Below are 14,645 nucleotides of genomic sequence, written 5' to 3' on the forward strand. Positions count from 1 at the left end.
GGAAACATCAAGATCATCCAGTCTGCTTTTCTACATAGCACACACTGCAGGACTTCCCTGAATAGAGCCTAGAGTCTTTAAATCAAACAGTGAAGTCATTTGGTGCCATCTAATCTCATGCAAGGTACTGCTGGTGAAAAAGAAGAGATCTTAGCGCTTGATAAATCGTCCCACTCTGAATGTCACTAGCTTTGGCTCCCAGCCAGAAGGGTCTGTAACATCTCCTTCACTGGTGCCATGGGACTGGAGAGGTTGCTTGTAGGTATGTATTTAGACAGTTCCACAGCAGCTTCATTTTAACTAGATCTGGGGTTTTTACTGTCCTATCTTTTCCTTCAATTCCCAGACACACTTCCCCTTAAGTGGTTTTGTGTTGGCACTCTTTGTGTGGCCATGTGGTGATCCTGTCTGGGGACCTGGTGCAGCTGAAAATCTTAAACAAGCAAACAAAACAAGGCAGATTAGTTTTCAGCCAGAGCAGCTCCCTGGACTGGCTCACACAATAATAGTGCCGGGAGAAGGTCTGATGGCTAAACAGAGTGCAGGCATGTGCATTTCATGCCTCTTCTCTAAATCCTCAGTTTATCAACATCTTTATCAAACCACACCAGTGCAAAGTAAACGTTCTCTATTCTGTCCGTTCTTTTTTGTTCCTTTTTTCCTGTTCATCTGTCCATGATTTGCACTGACAGTCCCAGGGGTCGAGGCATCTCTGGGGTTTATTCTCATTAGACCACCACCTCTAATGCTGTCCCAGTTATCAGTCCAAGCACATGGTAGCCTAGAAAGTGTTTTCTTATTAAACTTTAAGCTGCAATGTGATTTCTAAATAGCCTTAAAAAACAAAGTAAAACTAATATGCAAGGATGTATTTTCCATGCATCAACAGTGATGAACATTGCTGTGTCACTCAACTTTTCAGTATCATCTCCTACTATCTATTACACGGATAGGTAGCTTTTACACTGGATAGATGGATAACCCAGGATAGATGACAGGTTGGCTGGTCTGAAGTTTCCGAATTACCCAATTTCACTCTCTTCAAATACAATCAGATGATAGGTTTTTCCAGTCCTTTGGAGCTTTCTGAGGGCTCTGAGACTTTCTGAGAAATCTGTGTTAATAATTACACAGGCTCATAAAGGCTCCAGATATAAATTGGCCAGACCTAACTAAAAAACTACCTGTTGCTCATCTCTTTTGATTAGTCTCACAAGGAAAATTGTTCACTTTTCTCAACTGACAGGTGGAACAAAATGTCTGTATTTTTCCTGAACTAACAAGCCTCTAACTTCCATGAATCAATACAATTTTTCACATTGTTCCTAATTAACTTAAGTAATGTTGTTCTTACGTATGCTGACTACTACTTTCTTCTAGTTCTTTTTTCTTACCTTATTGAATTTATACAGTACAATTAGTACAGCATTTGGAATTTATAGCTTTTTGTTTATACAGATTGTGATAGCTTTCCCAATTACAGCTTATATTTATGATTTTTTAGTAGCAGGCTGGATCCTGTCCTGGGATGAACAGGATATCTGTAACTTCTGTTGATCTCAATAAAAGGTTCTGTATTGAAAATTTAGCAAAAACAGTGTTATCTGTTTTCTATTCAGAACTTTCCATTTACATTTAATTGCTGAAACTGTGCCCTGGGATTTAGAAATGCAGATATATACCACTTTTAAAGGTTTGTTTCTTGATTTGCAGTTAGTGGGAATTTATACTTCATTCACTAGTCTTCAATATAACAATTAATCAGCACAATCCCTCATATAATTATATAACTAGAGAGAAAACATCTGAAAATGTTTTTCATTTTCCTGAAGGAAGAAAATTTGGCTAAAAAGCCAAGTTACAGGCCATCCATTGAGATTTCTATCACTTCTTAGTATTAATATTTTATTCAAGGAGTCTTTCAGGAAAATTTAGAGAACAGAAAAGAACGGCAAACTTAAATATCTGTTCATCTTTTTAAAGCAAAAATGTTCACATTTGATCTGCTTCACTAATGTAAGATCAGAAGACTTTGTAGATGTGTTGTCCTTGAGGTAGTGTTTGAAGTTTTTCTGGACTTAATAACTGAGGGAAAATGTCTTTTCTACATTCCTAGTCAGCATTTCTTTTTCAAAACCAAAATTATGTGGGATGATGACTGTGCAGCCGCAATCTTCTGTCCTGGTGCTCATCTCAAATATCTGAAAACACTATGCTTAATTTTCCTGAAGCCATTTCTAGCTGTGTATTTTTATCTCATATCAACCCACCATTGCTGTATAGTATTTCCCCAAATCTGGAAAATATCTAATTTATAAATGTTACGGGTTAAGTATGTATGAAAGATAATTTTCATAATTATATTCATAGCCAAAGCCTTTCCGATCTATCCAAGATGCAAAGATGCAGGCTTGCAAAAGGCAGCGTGTAAATGTTGCTGTTGAGGTTGTTACCTTTAAAACTTAAAGAAATATTTTTCTTTAAAGGTTTGCAAAACATACAATTAGGAAAGCTGCCACCATATGGTGTGACTTCAAAACTCTGTACCATAATGTCACGTAGTGTTTTGACTGTTTGGTCTCAATTTGTATATTGTGGTGCACATCCAAGGAATATGTAGGGGATATACCAGAGGAACAGTTTCTCAAGTCTTTCCTAGCCTTGTTTTGACACATCTAGAAGTTGCTGCTTTGTTATATTCACTTATTTATTGTTTTTCCTAAACCTCACGTACAGAGTCACGTATGATAATTATTAATGTGCTAATGTATGGTACACAGCTCATTCCTTCGCTCTTACCTGCCTTTGTGTTCACTGGAGTTGGTATTTTCTGTTTTGAGTCCCTGCTTCTGACACACACATAGTTTGTAATAGTGGCTCCCTTACTTTGTGATCTTTGTGTTACTCCTCAAGAGAAGGCGTGTTGTTGCCTTAAAAACAATTTTGGCGGCAATTTTCTCTCAGTGTAACCCGTACAGTTGTCCTCACAATTCTTCTCATGACAGTTTCTTAAATACCTTGATATTCTTCCCACACTTTCTTTTGAAGATTAGATTAGAGAAAATGAGTGGAAGAAATGCTGCTCTAAATTGGCATCCTCAGACAATGTGAGATTACTTTTAATCTTAATGTTACAGCAGCAAATGGGAATTGAAGCGTCCCTGACTGAAATCAGCAAGTCATTCCCTTTATAACATGATACGGAGTTCTGGATGACTTCATTTAAACCAAGTAAGGAAGTCTTCCTGAGGTCAGGGTGGCTCTCTCCTGTTGTTGCCGTGTACTGTGGTTGCTCCCATTTGCTAATTCCTTTAAGTTTCAAAGGTAACAACAGCAAGAGCAATATTTGCACGCTGGTCTTTGCACTTGTGTAATACTGGAGGTTCTCCCTGAGTTGAAGTATCTATCATACAGACTTTTCGCAGACAGACACAGCCAGAATACAGGACAATCATTCCAGATTTATAAATTCAACCCCTCCCATCCTTTTCCAAAGACACTGTGTTGCCATGAGACTTCTGTGTTTTCCTTGTGACACATATTTCACCATTCCTCTTTACAGAGAAGCTCATTCTACAGCAATTTTCATCTTTCCTAAGGCGATACATTGGCCTGCAGTCTTTCCCTTCCAACTATCATCTTTCTTAACTGTATCTTTACCTTTTCTAAATCAGCAACAGCTGGTGCACATGTTCTTTGAACAAGTCTGATGTTGGATTCAGTGATTTACCTACTGTGTTAACTCTTCTAGCTCTTATGTTTTTACTATCTTTTGTGTTAAAAGGCTTTTGTCTGAGGCACATGGTTCTGGTTGTGTGCCCAAATGACCTTTCTGAATCTGTGGCATAGTGACAGGAACTTAAGAATTGCTATACCCTCTCAGCTAACTGGTTTATCTAGCCATTTGTCCTCTCTCGACCATGACTGACACTGGAGAGATCACAGGAAATTGTAAGAATCTCTGTGCAGACCACAAAGCATCTCAGAATATTCTGCTATAAACCCATTATTTAAGTATGTGTGACTCATTTTACTTATCTCTTTCATAAGGAATTTTGTGATATAAATGTAAAAGAATTATGCTTTACTGGTTTCCTTTCCCTAAGGAAAGGTCACTAGAAGAAATGTATTCTGAATGTTCTTTTGGCTTACATGTATGGAGAAACCTGCTGCAGTACCAGGGCCCTAGAAATAAAATTGTAAAATCATAGAATATCGCGAGTTGGATGAGACTCACAGGGATCATTGGGATCATTGGGATCATACTCCAAAGGATCAAACTCAGCCCGTTATTTGTTTCATCCAGCCCTTCCACCTCCACACTCCGCAGTTACTGCTAATGATCCCCATCAGACTGAACCACCAGAAATTTAGTAAATTTTCTACTTGTTTGTTTTGGCCATGTCACTGCTGCAACATTACTCTAATCCTTGCAGAGTTTCCCTGGCTGCAGAAACACATTGCTTCAGATCCACTGAGCAATATTTGTTAAATCCCATGGCTCAGTATAGAGTTACATCGGGTAACTACTATTTTTCCAAAAGTTTTTTTTTTTTTGTATTTTTTTTTTTTTTTTCCCCATCAGATATACATGCACTAGAAACTGTATAGAGTGCTGGTAAATATTCTGAAAATGTTGTTTAGAAACTTAGTTTATACTTTCATATGGTCTATAGGTGATTTTTAGAAAATGTTTTTTATTATTTTGATAAGAAAACATTGTTATATTTTTAGAAGATTTTTAATCTGCTTGTTATCTGCTATCTTATTTTGGCTCTCAATCACATTTCCTGAATTTAATGGAGTAATCTTGTGGCTTTTGCTGGGCCAGCTAAAACCTGCAGTCTACATTGGCTTTATGGGACCAGGCAATGGTCAATGTAATGCATACATAGGTGTATCTGTTTCATTCTCCTTTCGTTAAAATTCTCTTCCTCATCATTTTTCTAGTTTTGCTTTCTGAAATTTTCTCAGGCTTTTAAGTGATTGATAGTTAAACTGAGTATAAGCTCTGGGAGGAGGTGGGCAAATTTTGGCACATTGCGCGGGTATCTGTAACCTTAACAATCCACTTGGAAGAATTAGAAGGACAAGTTTAGCTGGTTTTTTTTTTTTTTTTTTTTTTTTTTTGGTCAAAACTCTATCCAGTGTCACTGTACCTTTGTGCAGAGCATGGGTCCTGCGTGGCCACAAGATGCTTTCCAGCCCATTGCTGTAAGGGAATTCTAGTGTCTGGGAACTGCTGGGCCTCTACGTATATATATATATTCCCCTGAGGACAAGGGGCAATCTATCCCATAATTGCCAGGTGATGGACATTAATTTTTAATTCATCAGCTACTTTTTAGATGAGGTAGATTGAAGTGGCTGTCCCGTGTAGCTTACTGCATCCTTCTATCTTTCTGAGGTGAGAAAAAACTTATGTCTTTTCCATAAAGGGAAGCTCCCTTCTTAATAGAGTTTGTAGTATGGCAACATGGCCAAGAGTTTTGGGGCTATGGCACTGACCAAGAGGAAGGATGAAATAAAAGAAGATAAGAGAATTATTGACCAGTGGCCTTCTGTGATGGAGAAAAAACGAAGTGATTTTCTTTCCCAGATCAGAAGAGGTAGTCTGTTCTTTCCTTGTCAGAATCTTTTATTGGATGCAGGTGTTCACTCAGATTTCCTGTTGGAAAAATCAAAGTTCCTCAGAGAAAGAGAAGGCTTCTACAAGTTCAACCCTTGCATGACATTTTTGTGTTTGAGACAGCTAAATACCAGAGAGACAAGTGAAACACAGAGAGAGAGAAAGGAAGAGAAAGAGAAGGGAAAGGGAAGGGAATGAGGGAGGAGAAGGTGATGGGAAAAGGGGAAGGGGAGAAGAAGAGGGGATTGAGCTGGGATGTGGGAGTAGGAGATGGCAAGAATCACCAATTACAAAGCTCAATGTCCAGGTCCAGCACTATCAGAAGCAGTGAGGAGAATCCACAAATTTGACACCTTACCAAATACTCCATATCCCTGTGGAGGAACCACATTGATTCCAACCTTCATTGGTTGGAAATCCTTTCATTGAAGGGACTCAGGGAGAGTAGCCTGAGCTCTCTTGAATCTTCTCTGGTCAATATGGTCATTATTATGAGTTTTGACTCATCCAGACGCTGTCAGTGGCCAGATATACCTTTCTCACTTTACTTCTGCAAAGAAATAGTAAGAAATTTTTGAAAGATTAAGAAATATTAGGAACTGCAGATCTGCCATTAAATGTATTCCACCGAAGGCAAGAAGAATAGGCACGTGTCTGTCATTCAGTCCTGTCACAAACAAATCACTGTCAGTAGTTACTCAGCTTTGAGACAGTTTTGTTTGTTGGGAGGGATGCCTGCAATAATTTCCTAATTTTCCTTTATTTGTTAAGACCTTTGGTTGTGCTATACATTGGGGAAGCAGCGCTATGGAAAAGAGGAAGGGGCACAACTTTATATTCAAATGTTTTAGCAAGGACTCTGTCCACATAAAGCACTGGCAAACAGCGTACAATAGCAACCTTGACTATCATGTCCACATGGTTGAGTGATGTGAGTGTGCTCAGCATCCTTGATTTTCTTTTCTTGCATGGACTAAGCTGCAAAGCTGGCAGGTACACTTTCTGCACGCCTGTATTGGCCACAGAGAGCAGCCACATCTGGAGCACATGTTGTGGTTAGTAACTCAGGACCAAATGCTGATCTGCAGTTCTTACTTAACCACGGAGGTCAGTAAATGAGTAATCAGGAAATGGTAAAAAAAATGAAGGGAAACTGTGGCATTTCTTCCTTTTAAGTACAAAGGGATTTAAAAAAAAAAAGAAAAAATATATTTTTTTCTTTAACCCCTCCTCCATTTTTTTACATAGCGCATAGCTCCAAGCAGTAGAGAGGTTAGTTAGTCAGGGTAGCAATTATTGAGGGTATGACGTAAGCCTTTGCATGTGACAAAAGGATGCCTTTGCCCCTGAAACATTTCATATGCCAGCTAGGCCAGTTGCACTTATATTTCCATGTTCTGCTGACTCCTGCACAATCACTGCAAGAACTGCAGATCAGCTGTGCGATTTCTTTCCCCCGTTGTGGCTGCCACTTGCATTTTTCCTACTGAAAGGAGCTTGACCCCATTAGACATCATTCAGGGCTCAAGTATCAAAATGTTAGAGGCTATTTAAGTATTTGGGTCTTTTGGAAAATCTAGCTTCAAAGCTCCTCTTACAGCTGACAGAAAGGCGTATGTTTGCATCAGTCCAGAGAGAGCTGATGTACAGGAGAAGGCTTAAGAAGGAATTTGTAGTGTAGCTGATCTGGGGTTATTAAACCTAATTGAAACTGTAAGCCAGTTATGCTTGAGCAAGAAGAAAAAGAAAGGGTACACTGCTGTGTGCTGCACACAAATCCTGGCACTGACCGAGAGGCACAGAGCACTGGGTGACAGAAAGAGACAAGCGCTCTGTTCTTGTCCTGCGCACGCTGGGTCAGCATCTGGCTGCCAAGAATGAATATTTGCAAATAAAAACGCAGTGGAGTAATTTGCTCATCCTGTCTGCTGTCTGTATGTATTCTCTTCTAGAAATGATTGTCTCTTTACTTCCTGACCTTAACATGCATAAAATACGTAGCTGTATTCCAATAGAGGGACAGTGCTTTTGTAAGGTTTGTTTGAATTTTTAAAGGTGCAGTGTTTTGTTCCTGTCCAAAAAAAAAAAAAAAAAAAGCTCTGCTGGCATTATCCACCTTCTTGACACCCACTCAGAAGTGTCAAGTAAGATGTATGACAAGCTACCATTCTTCTTTTGCATTCATAATTAACTTTCTGTCAATTCTTTCCTAATCCACAGACTCAGTATACTTTCTTTTCCATTTTGCTCACTGTAGGATGCAGATGGCAAGCAAGTGGGATATGATTTTTGTCATCCTTTCCCCCCCCCCCTTTTTTTTTTTTTAAATTAATATAGCTGAAAACTTACTCTAAGACTACTCTCATGGAATAAAACAAAATGACTAGAAGTGTGTGCTCAAGGAATATGAAATGACTACTTTCTAAATTGCAAAACCACTAAACCAGAACTCCTAGCTAGCATTGTGTCTAATTGGCTTAAGGAGAGGGAAAGGAGTTAAGACATCACATTTGCAGGTTACACTTTAAAATATATATCCCAGAAGTATAAAGTATATCCAAAAAGTTGTCTTTAAAAGACAGTAATACACGATTGTTAGAACAGTGTGAAATCCAAGGGTACGACCTTATCAATAGATGTGAAATGCCTGTGAAAAGCAAACTCTGCTCACTCATTTGTTCTAAAAACACGTCATTTATCTATTTATTTTCATAGTATTGGCTTACTCGTCAAATGACAGATTATTTTATATGGCATATAAAGTATCTGCAGTCAAACCTAGAATAGGCTTGAAAGATTTGTTGTTGTTGTTGTTGTGGTTTTGTTTTTTGTCTTTTGAAAGAATTTTTTGTTGTTGTTGTAGTTCGGGAGTCATTCTCAGTTGCTGTTGGAAGTGCTGGGGAATGTCGGTGCAGTTTTCTCTAGAGTAAATAGTTATTCAGCTGAGCTATGAAATGGCTGTCTTGGTTTATTATGATCTTTCCAGATTTTTGTTCTCTGATGAGGGGAAGCTTTGAGGCAGGCTGTTTGTTTAGAGTCAGTATTTAACAAAATGATGGGAATCTAGATCTATAAATACAAAAAAAGAAAAAAAAATCAAACCCAGCAAGTATTTGAGGAACTTGTAACTTCCAAAGAGGGTTTAAAATGTTCTGGTTTTGACCATCAGTGGGTTCAATCAACTAGATTAGTCCCAGTGTACCTCAAGGCAGAATACAATCAGGAGAATCAGGAGCTTTTTTTTTTTTTTTTTTTTTTTTTTTTGTATTTTTCCTAACATTCAGCTCTGCATATGGGAATGCTGCTTCACCCCATGGATTATTGCTTTGAAATTTCTTGAGCACTTCAACTTCTGATCCAGTTCAGGGCTGCATAGCCTGGCAATTCTCAGAGGATTTATATACCATCATTGTAGTAATCCTACATAGGATGTATTTTTAGCTGTTCTGTATTCTAGCACACTTTGACTTAACCTGAAGGGTTTTATGTTATGGGACATGCTGTTTACCATAAATGTCCTTTATATCCCTCACAGATGATATACAGGGTCATGCACAGCAAGCTTAATGTGATCTAAAATTCACATTCAGATATGATTCTTGTAGCATTTTAAGGTGTCTGTGCCATACTTTTTTTTTTTTTTTTTTTCCCTTTACATGGCATATTCCCATATACTGTAGCAAAGACTTTGAAAGTATCCTTGATGCAATTATACTTTTTTTTTTTTTTTTTTTCTTCTCATACTGTCAACCTCTGAGCAGTTTTTCTGCTTTAATCTAAAATTATTGATTACTACATGAAATGCATTCATACAAAACAGTATTATATGTGGTAGCCTATAGGGATCGATTAGGCAAGTCATACAAAGAAAACATTGTATAGCTATTGTAATAATTATACACTACATTTTAAAATACCATTTAAATACCAAAAATATTTAAAACTAGTGAGATGACAGTTCACATTCAATCTCCATTTAGTTTATGGTCACTTTTACAAATCTGTGTAGCTACAGAATTTCACATTAACAAGAAATTTTGTTAATAAGCGCTAACAATTTGTTTGCAGCAGAAATCAGGGCTATTTGTCTAAATTAGGGAATTTGGATGCAAAGTAGGAATTACGCCTTCACGGTCTTATAATGTAAATTTACTTTAATAAGAAGCAGATATAATTTATTTATCTTCAACAAAATGTTAAATTAAACATGTTACAAATACACATACACCAAAGTATGCAGAGGAAATAGAAAAAAAAAGTAAACATTGACTAAATATAATCTATTAATGTAAGAAAAGTTTCAAAGATCAAAACAATGAACAGAACAGTTTTATCCCTTCCTGGAAAATTCATCATTTTGTGGTCTCAGTGGTTCATGAACTTTTTGTTAGTCAGTTAGCTTTCTCCATCAAAAAAAGACTGGTAACAGAGCTCTTGTTTCATGCAACTTCCTGCATTCAATCAGCACTGCTATGCTCAAGCAAATGGAAAAATAAGCCATCTCCCGAACAGTGGAATTAAACAACGACTTCAGTTATGGTAGATGGTAGCTGGCAAATGAATGAAAAGGCAATGTGATTTGTCTGTAAAACCTTTTTTTGCTTGGGAATATCTAGACAATTTTATATGGGACACATCCAAAGATTTGGGTATCCTCAATGGATGCAGCCTTGAATGTGCTGTATCCATATCATCCCTTGGAAATCAGGATAGGACAGAACTGGCTTCTCCTCTTTGCATGACATGGGTGGCAGATAAAATCCATTTACCCCCATTCTGAGCAGAACTGGATATTTTACAACCTGACCCACCTCCCACTAAAACTGGCTGTATCTTAAATTGGTTTCCTGTCCACTAGAGTTCATACTAACAGAGCATGCTACACAAAAGGAAACTGTAAGCAGCCACCTGTATTAACTGATGGAAACATGCCAGGTTTGCACACCAGGTTTTGCAGATTTTTAATTAGCAAAATGCAATCACTTAGTCAATAGTAGTAGTTACTGGTATTATTTACATATGAAGCTGTATTATACAGAAACATTTCCTTGTGTGCTAGACATCAACCGTAACATTACTCCAGCCTTCTAAAGCTTATGTCATAGGCTTGTGAATAAACATTAAATAAAAAATACAGAAGATACTGAATCACTCAAAAGGTTGTTTATTTCCAAATATGGCTTCTTGAGGTCAAAATATTATTCTTGCTGTATGAATGGCATTTTTTTCCCCAGTGATATGTTGACATTGGTTACTGACATTGTTTGTCTAGCTAAGATGAATTGACACAATTTTCTTTATTATCTGTCAAGTTGGATTTCCATATTCTTTTAAACAGGTGAATTTAGAAATGAACATTTTCTAGCTAGGAAAAATTACTAATTGTAGATAATTGTAAAAAAATAATATAAGCTATCTTGCTAGAAAAAAAGTACCATTAAAAAAACTGAGCCCTTGCTTAAAATTATAAGAAGATACCTAATTGAAAATGAGAACTGAAGTACTTAATATCTATTTGCATTTTAGCTAGACTCAGTGAGAAATAATAATTACTTTTTTGTTTGTTTGTTTGTTTGTTTTTGTGGGGGGGGGGTGGGGGAGAAATACTTTTCCATTGCTCCGTAACGGCATTTCATTATGTCCAAACATTTCTGTCCGTGGAAAGCTGTACGGTATTATGAAATCTGCAGTATCATCAGATCTGTGTACAATGGCTTGGACTGAAATCATTTGAGTGGCAGATGACTGAATCCCCATAACAAACTACAGCAGAGCTTGTGTGACATTGATATCTTGTTTATTAAGTCATACATCTTGGTCAATTTGTGCATTTGCTTCCTCACTTTCTTCTTTGTCAAAAATTCCAGATTATTAGAATATATGAATTCCTAGACACATTACATTATACTAATTTGATTAAGCTGAAGTACATTAGATGCTTATTAACTGGAAAAAAATATCAGTGATGACTGATTATTTTTCTCTCTTACAAATTAAAAAAAATCAAATGAAAAGCTTAATCGTGCTATTGTTCCTGGCATGGTCTGGCTACGACTTGCCATTAAAGTTTCAAAATGACATTTAAAAATCACTTCCTTAAAAACAAAGCACAGCAAAATTTATCAGATCTGGACCAAGAACTTTTCCTTGTACGCTAGACATCAACCATAACAGGGGTCTAATCTTCTAAAGCCTATGTCATAGGCTTGTGAATAAACATTAAATAAAAAATAAACTAAAATAAACCCTTTTTTTATTTTGAAGATTATTTGTTATTTTTCAAACAAAAATAAATGTAACTGTGGAAATGGTAGGATTCAATAGAATAGGTGTCCCTATGTTTGTACAATCTTATAGTATAAAACCTCAGTTCAGGATTGCTTAATCCTAGGCTTGCATTCACCTCCATTTAGGAAGTGGCCTATTAATAAAATGTTTACATATGTGTATGTGTTAACATATGTGAAGAAATGTGCAAACATTTACTCTGAAGCATATGTTTAAAAGCAGCTTTGGCTTCAGAGGAAGTTATTGATGAGCTTAGATAAGGGTGCTTTTGTGAACAGTAGATTTCAGTGGCTTCCCTGAGTCCTGTATGCTTATAAAGAACTAAAGTATCCAAGAGTGTAAGAATGAGCACCACAGAGGAATGCTGGTGCTGCGATGTTCAGCATGGACCGGACCAACCTGAAAGTCAGGCAAGTTTTTATATTAGCTGTTAGTTCTGGCCAGTTCCTATTGAAAATGCTGTACCAGGACATGGAACAGCTATTCTGGTAACTATTAGGTTACCATTAGGTTCACATTAACCAAAAAGAGTTAAAAGGTTAACCATGCCATGGTTAAATAATATGTAAAGCAAATGAAAAATGTGTTGGTAACTACCATCATGTCTGATGTCCCATATGACAGTAAGTATGTGTATGGAGACTAAGAAGCCTCAAATGCATTAAGAATATGAGAGCAGTGGTGCTGGGTCAGGCGAAAGGTTTGTGCTTTTGCTAGTATACTCTTGGCTACTGCCAAGTGCTTAGTAATGAGCATACCCACAAGGAGTCCAACCTCTGTTTTCCAAGGAGCTGATCACTACATATATGAGACAGGCAGTGGGCAAGAAGTAGTTTCCCATACCCTTTCTATGGCCTTACTAGAGAATCTGAAGTTGTATATTCCTTTTGGTGTTTACATTTACACTGGTGCTTCATTGGGCAGTCCAGACTAAAAATAAAATCTCTACCTGAAAGTTGTGAGGGTGTCACATGAGAACCAAGTATCTTTGTCAGCTGAAGTCGTGGAGGATGTACCAGGTTTGTTGCTAAGTTAGACCGATAGCAGCTGCTGCTCTAGGCAAATGGCTTTTTAGAATTAGAAACCATTAGTGTCTGAAGTGACACATTTATAAAATGTCTTTACATGAATAATTAGCTCACACAGCAAAGCTGCAGCTACCTGATAGCACTTTTCCCACTTTTTATTTTATTTTTTAATTTTAATTATTATTATTATTTTTTCTAAGACATGCCAGGGATTGTCATTGCTAATTTATTCCTCATATGACAAATAGATGCTAAATGAAGTTGTTTTCATATATTTGAACAACCTGTTACATTTTTTTTACAGCTGTTTCAAAGATGCAATTGAAACCCCAAAGAGATTTTGGTCTTTATGCTACCGAAAGCCATGCTAAACAACTTTTTGCAAATTTCCAGTTTGGAGAACAGCAGAGTGTTTATGTGGAAGAAACAAAATTCAAGTTTTCAACATTCAAGTGTTTATGTGGAAGAAACAAAAATCTTCCTTTAGACACAATATTTTGCTAAAGATTTCAGTTCTCTCTTTTCTGTTTCAGCCGCCTTTTCTCTAGTTCAGAGATTTCTACTTCCTTAGAAACCGTTCGCGTTTCTTTTGATAGAATATCTTTGTGTAGTAGCTGAAAATGAACTGGACCTGTCCCTTTCTAAGTCAAATACCACTCAAGATTTTTATTTCCATAATGCACACAGTTTTCCTTTACTTAATATAGAAAATTGCCAAACTTTCTGTATTGCTCTTTTACAACTGCTAGGGACCTTGTACCAACCTGAATGCACATGGCCCAGCATCACTTTTGGAAACTGAACTAAAATCTGTGTCAAATTGTATCATAACCCAGGAATGAAAATAACAGGGGTGTCTTACTTTAAGGATATTCTCTGCAGATTGCTATGGCCAAATGCAAGTAAATGAGGAAAACAAAGCTAGCAGATATTTCTAATTCAAATTTTTGACATCTCAATAAGTCATGTTAAGATTAAAATTATTCTCACTATACTTACTGCATGAAAGACCAAAAGAACCTGTGTTTTTTTTGGAGTTTATGCAGGAAGGCATTGACAAAAACACTGGAGTACTTTTAATGTTTGTTCCTACATCAAACATGCTGAGATGAGGCTTAACAGCCCACCAGAGAATTCACATTTGCCTCAGTGCTGTTAGTAAAAGCTGTAATTATCTGTATCTTTTGAAAATGCTGTAAAATGAAAGACAACCTGATTCTCAGTAATAGGACAATGTAGTACAGCAAAGACATTAACATCTATTTTTTCATTACAAGATGCAGGTGCATAACCAGGAAGAATACTAGTATGATTATTTCTTAGTAAGCCTTTGCAATGTATAACCATGTAGTAGAGCAGTGAAATGAGAACTTTATCTCAGCAGAGCACTTCTGCTTTATAGCCTGAAGAAGAGCTCAACTTTCTGGGATGTTTTCACTCTCACAGTCCTGCTTCCTCTCCTTTAATTGTCAGTATCCTCGCTACCCAGTGATTTTTGGGGAGGATTAGGGTTAGCCTAATTGCTTTCCCCTTCACTCTTGACAGCATTAGTGAGGCTAGCATCTCCAGTGAAGTCCCCAGGGCCTTACTGCTGCTGAATAATTCATGAGAGCTCTGTACCCCAGAGCAACTTTTACCCACTCATACTGGAGGGCTTAGTGAGGTATGATCCCAACAGAGGATGAGCACAGGCTGGGGTA

This window comes from Oxyura jamaicensis, chromosome 1, assembly GCF_011077185.1.
Source record: "Oxyura jamaicensis isolate SHBP4307 breed ruddy duck chromosome 1, BPBGC_Ojam_1.0, whole genome shotgun sequence".
Lineage (NCBI taxonomy): Eukaryota > Metazoa > Chordata > Aves > Anseriformes > Anatidae > Oxyura > Oxyura jamaicensis.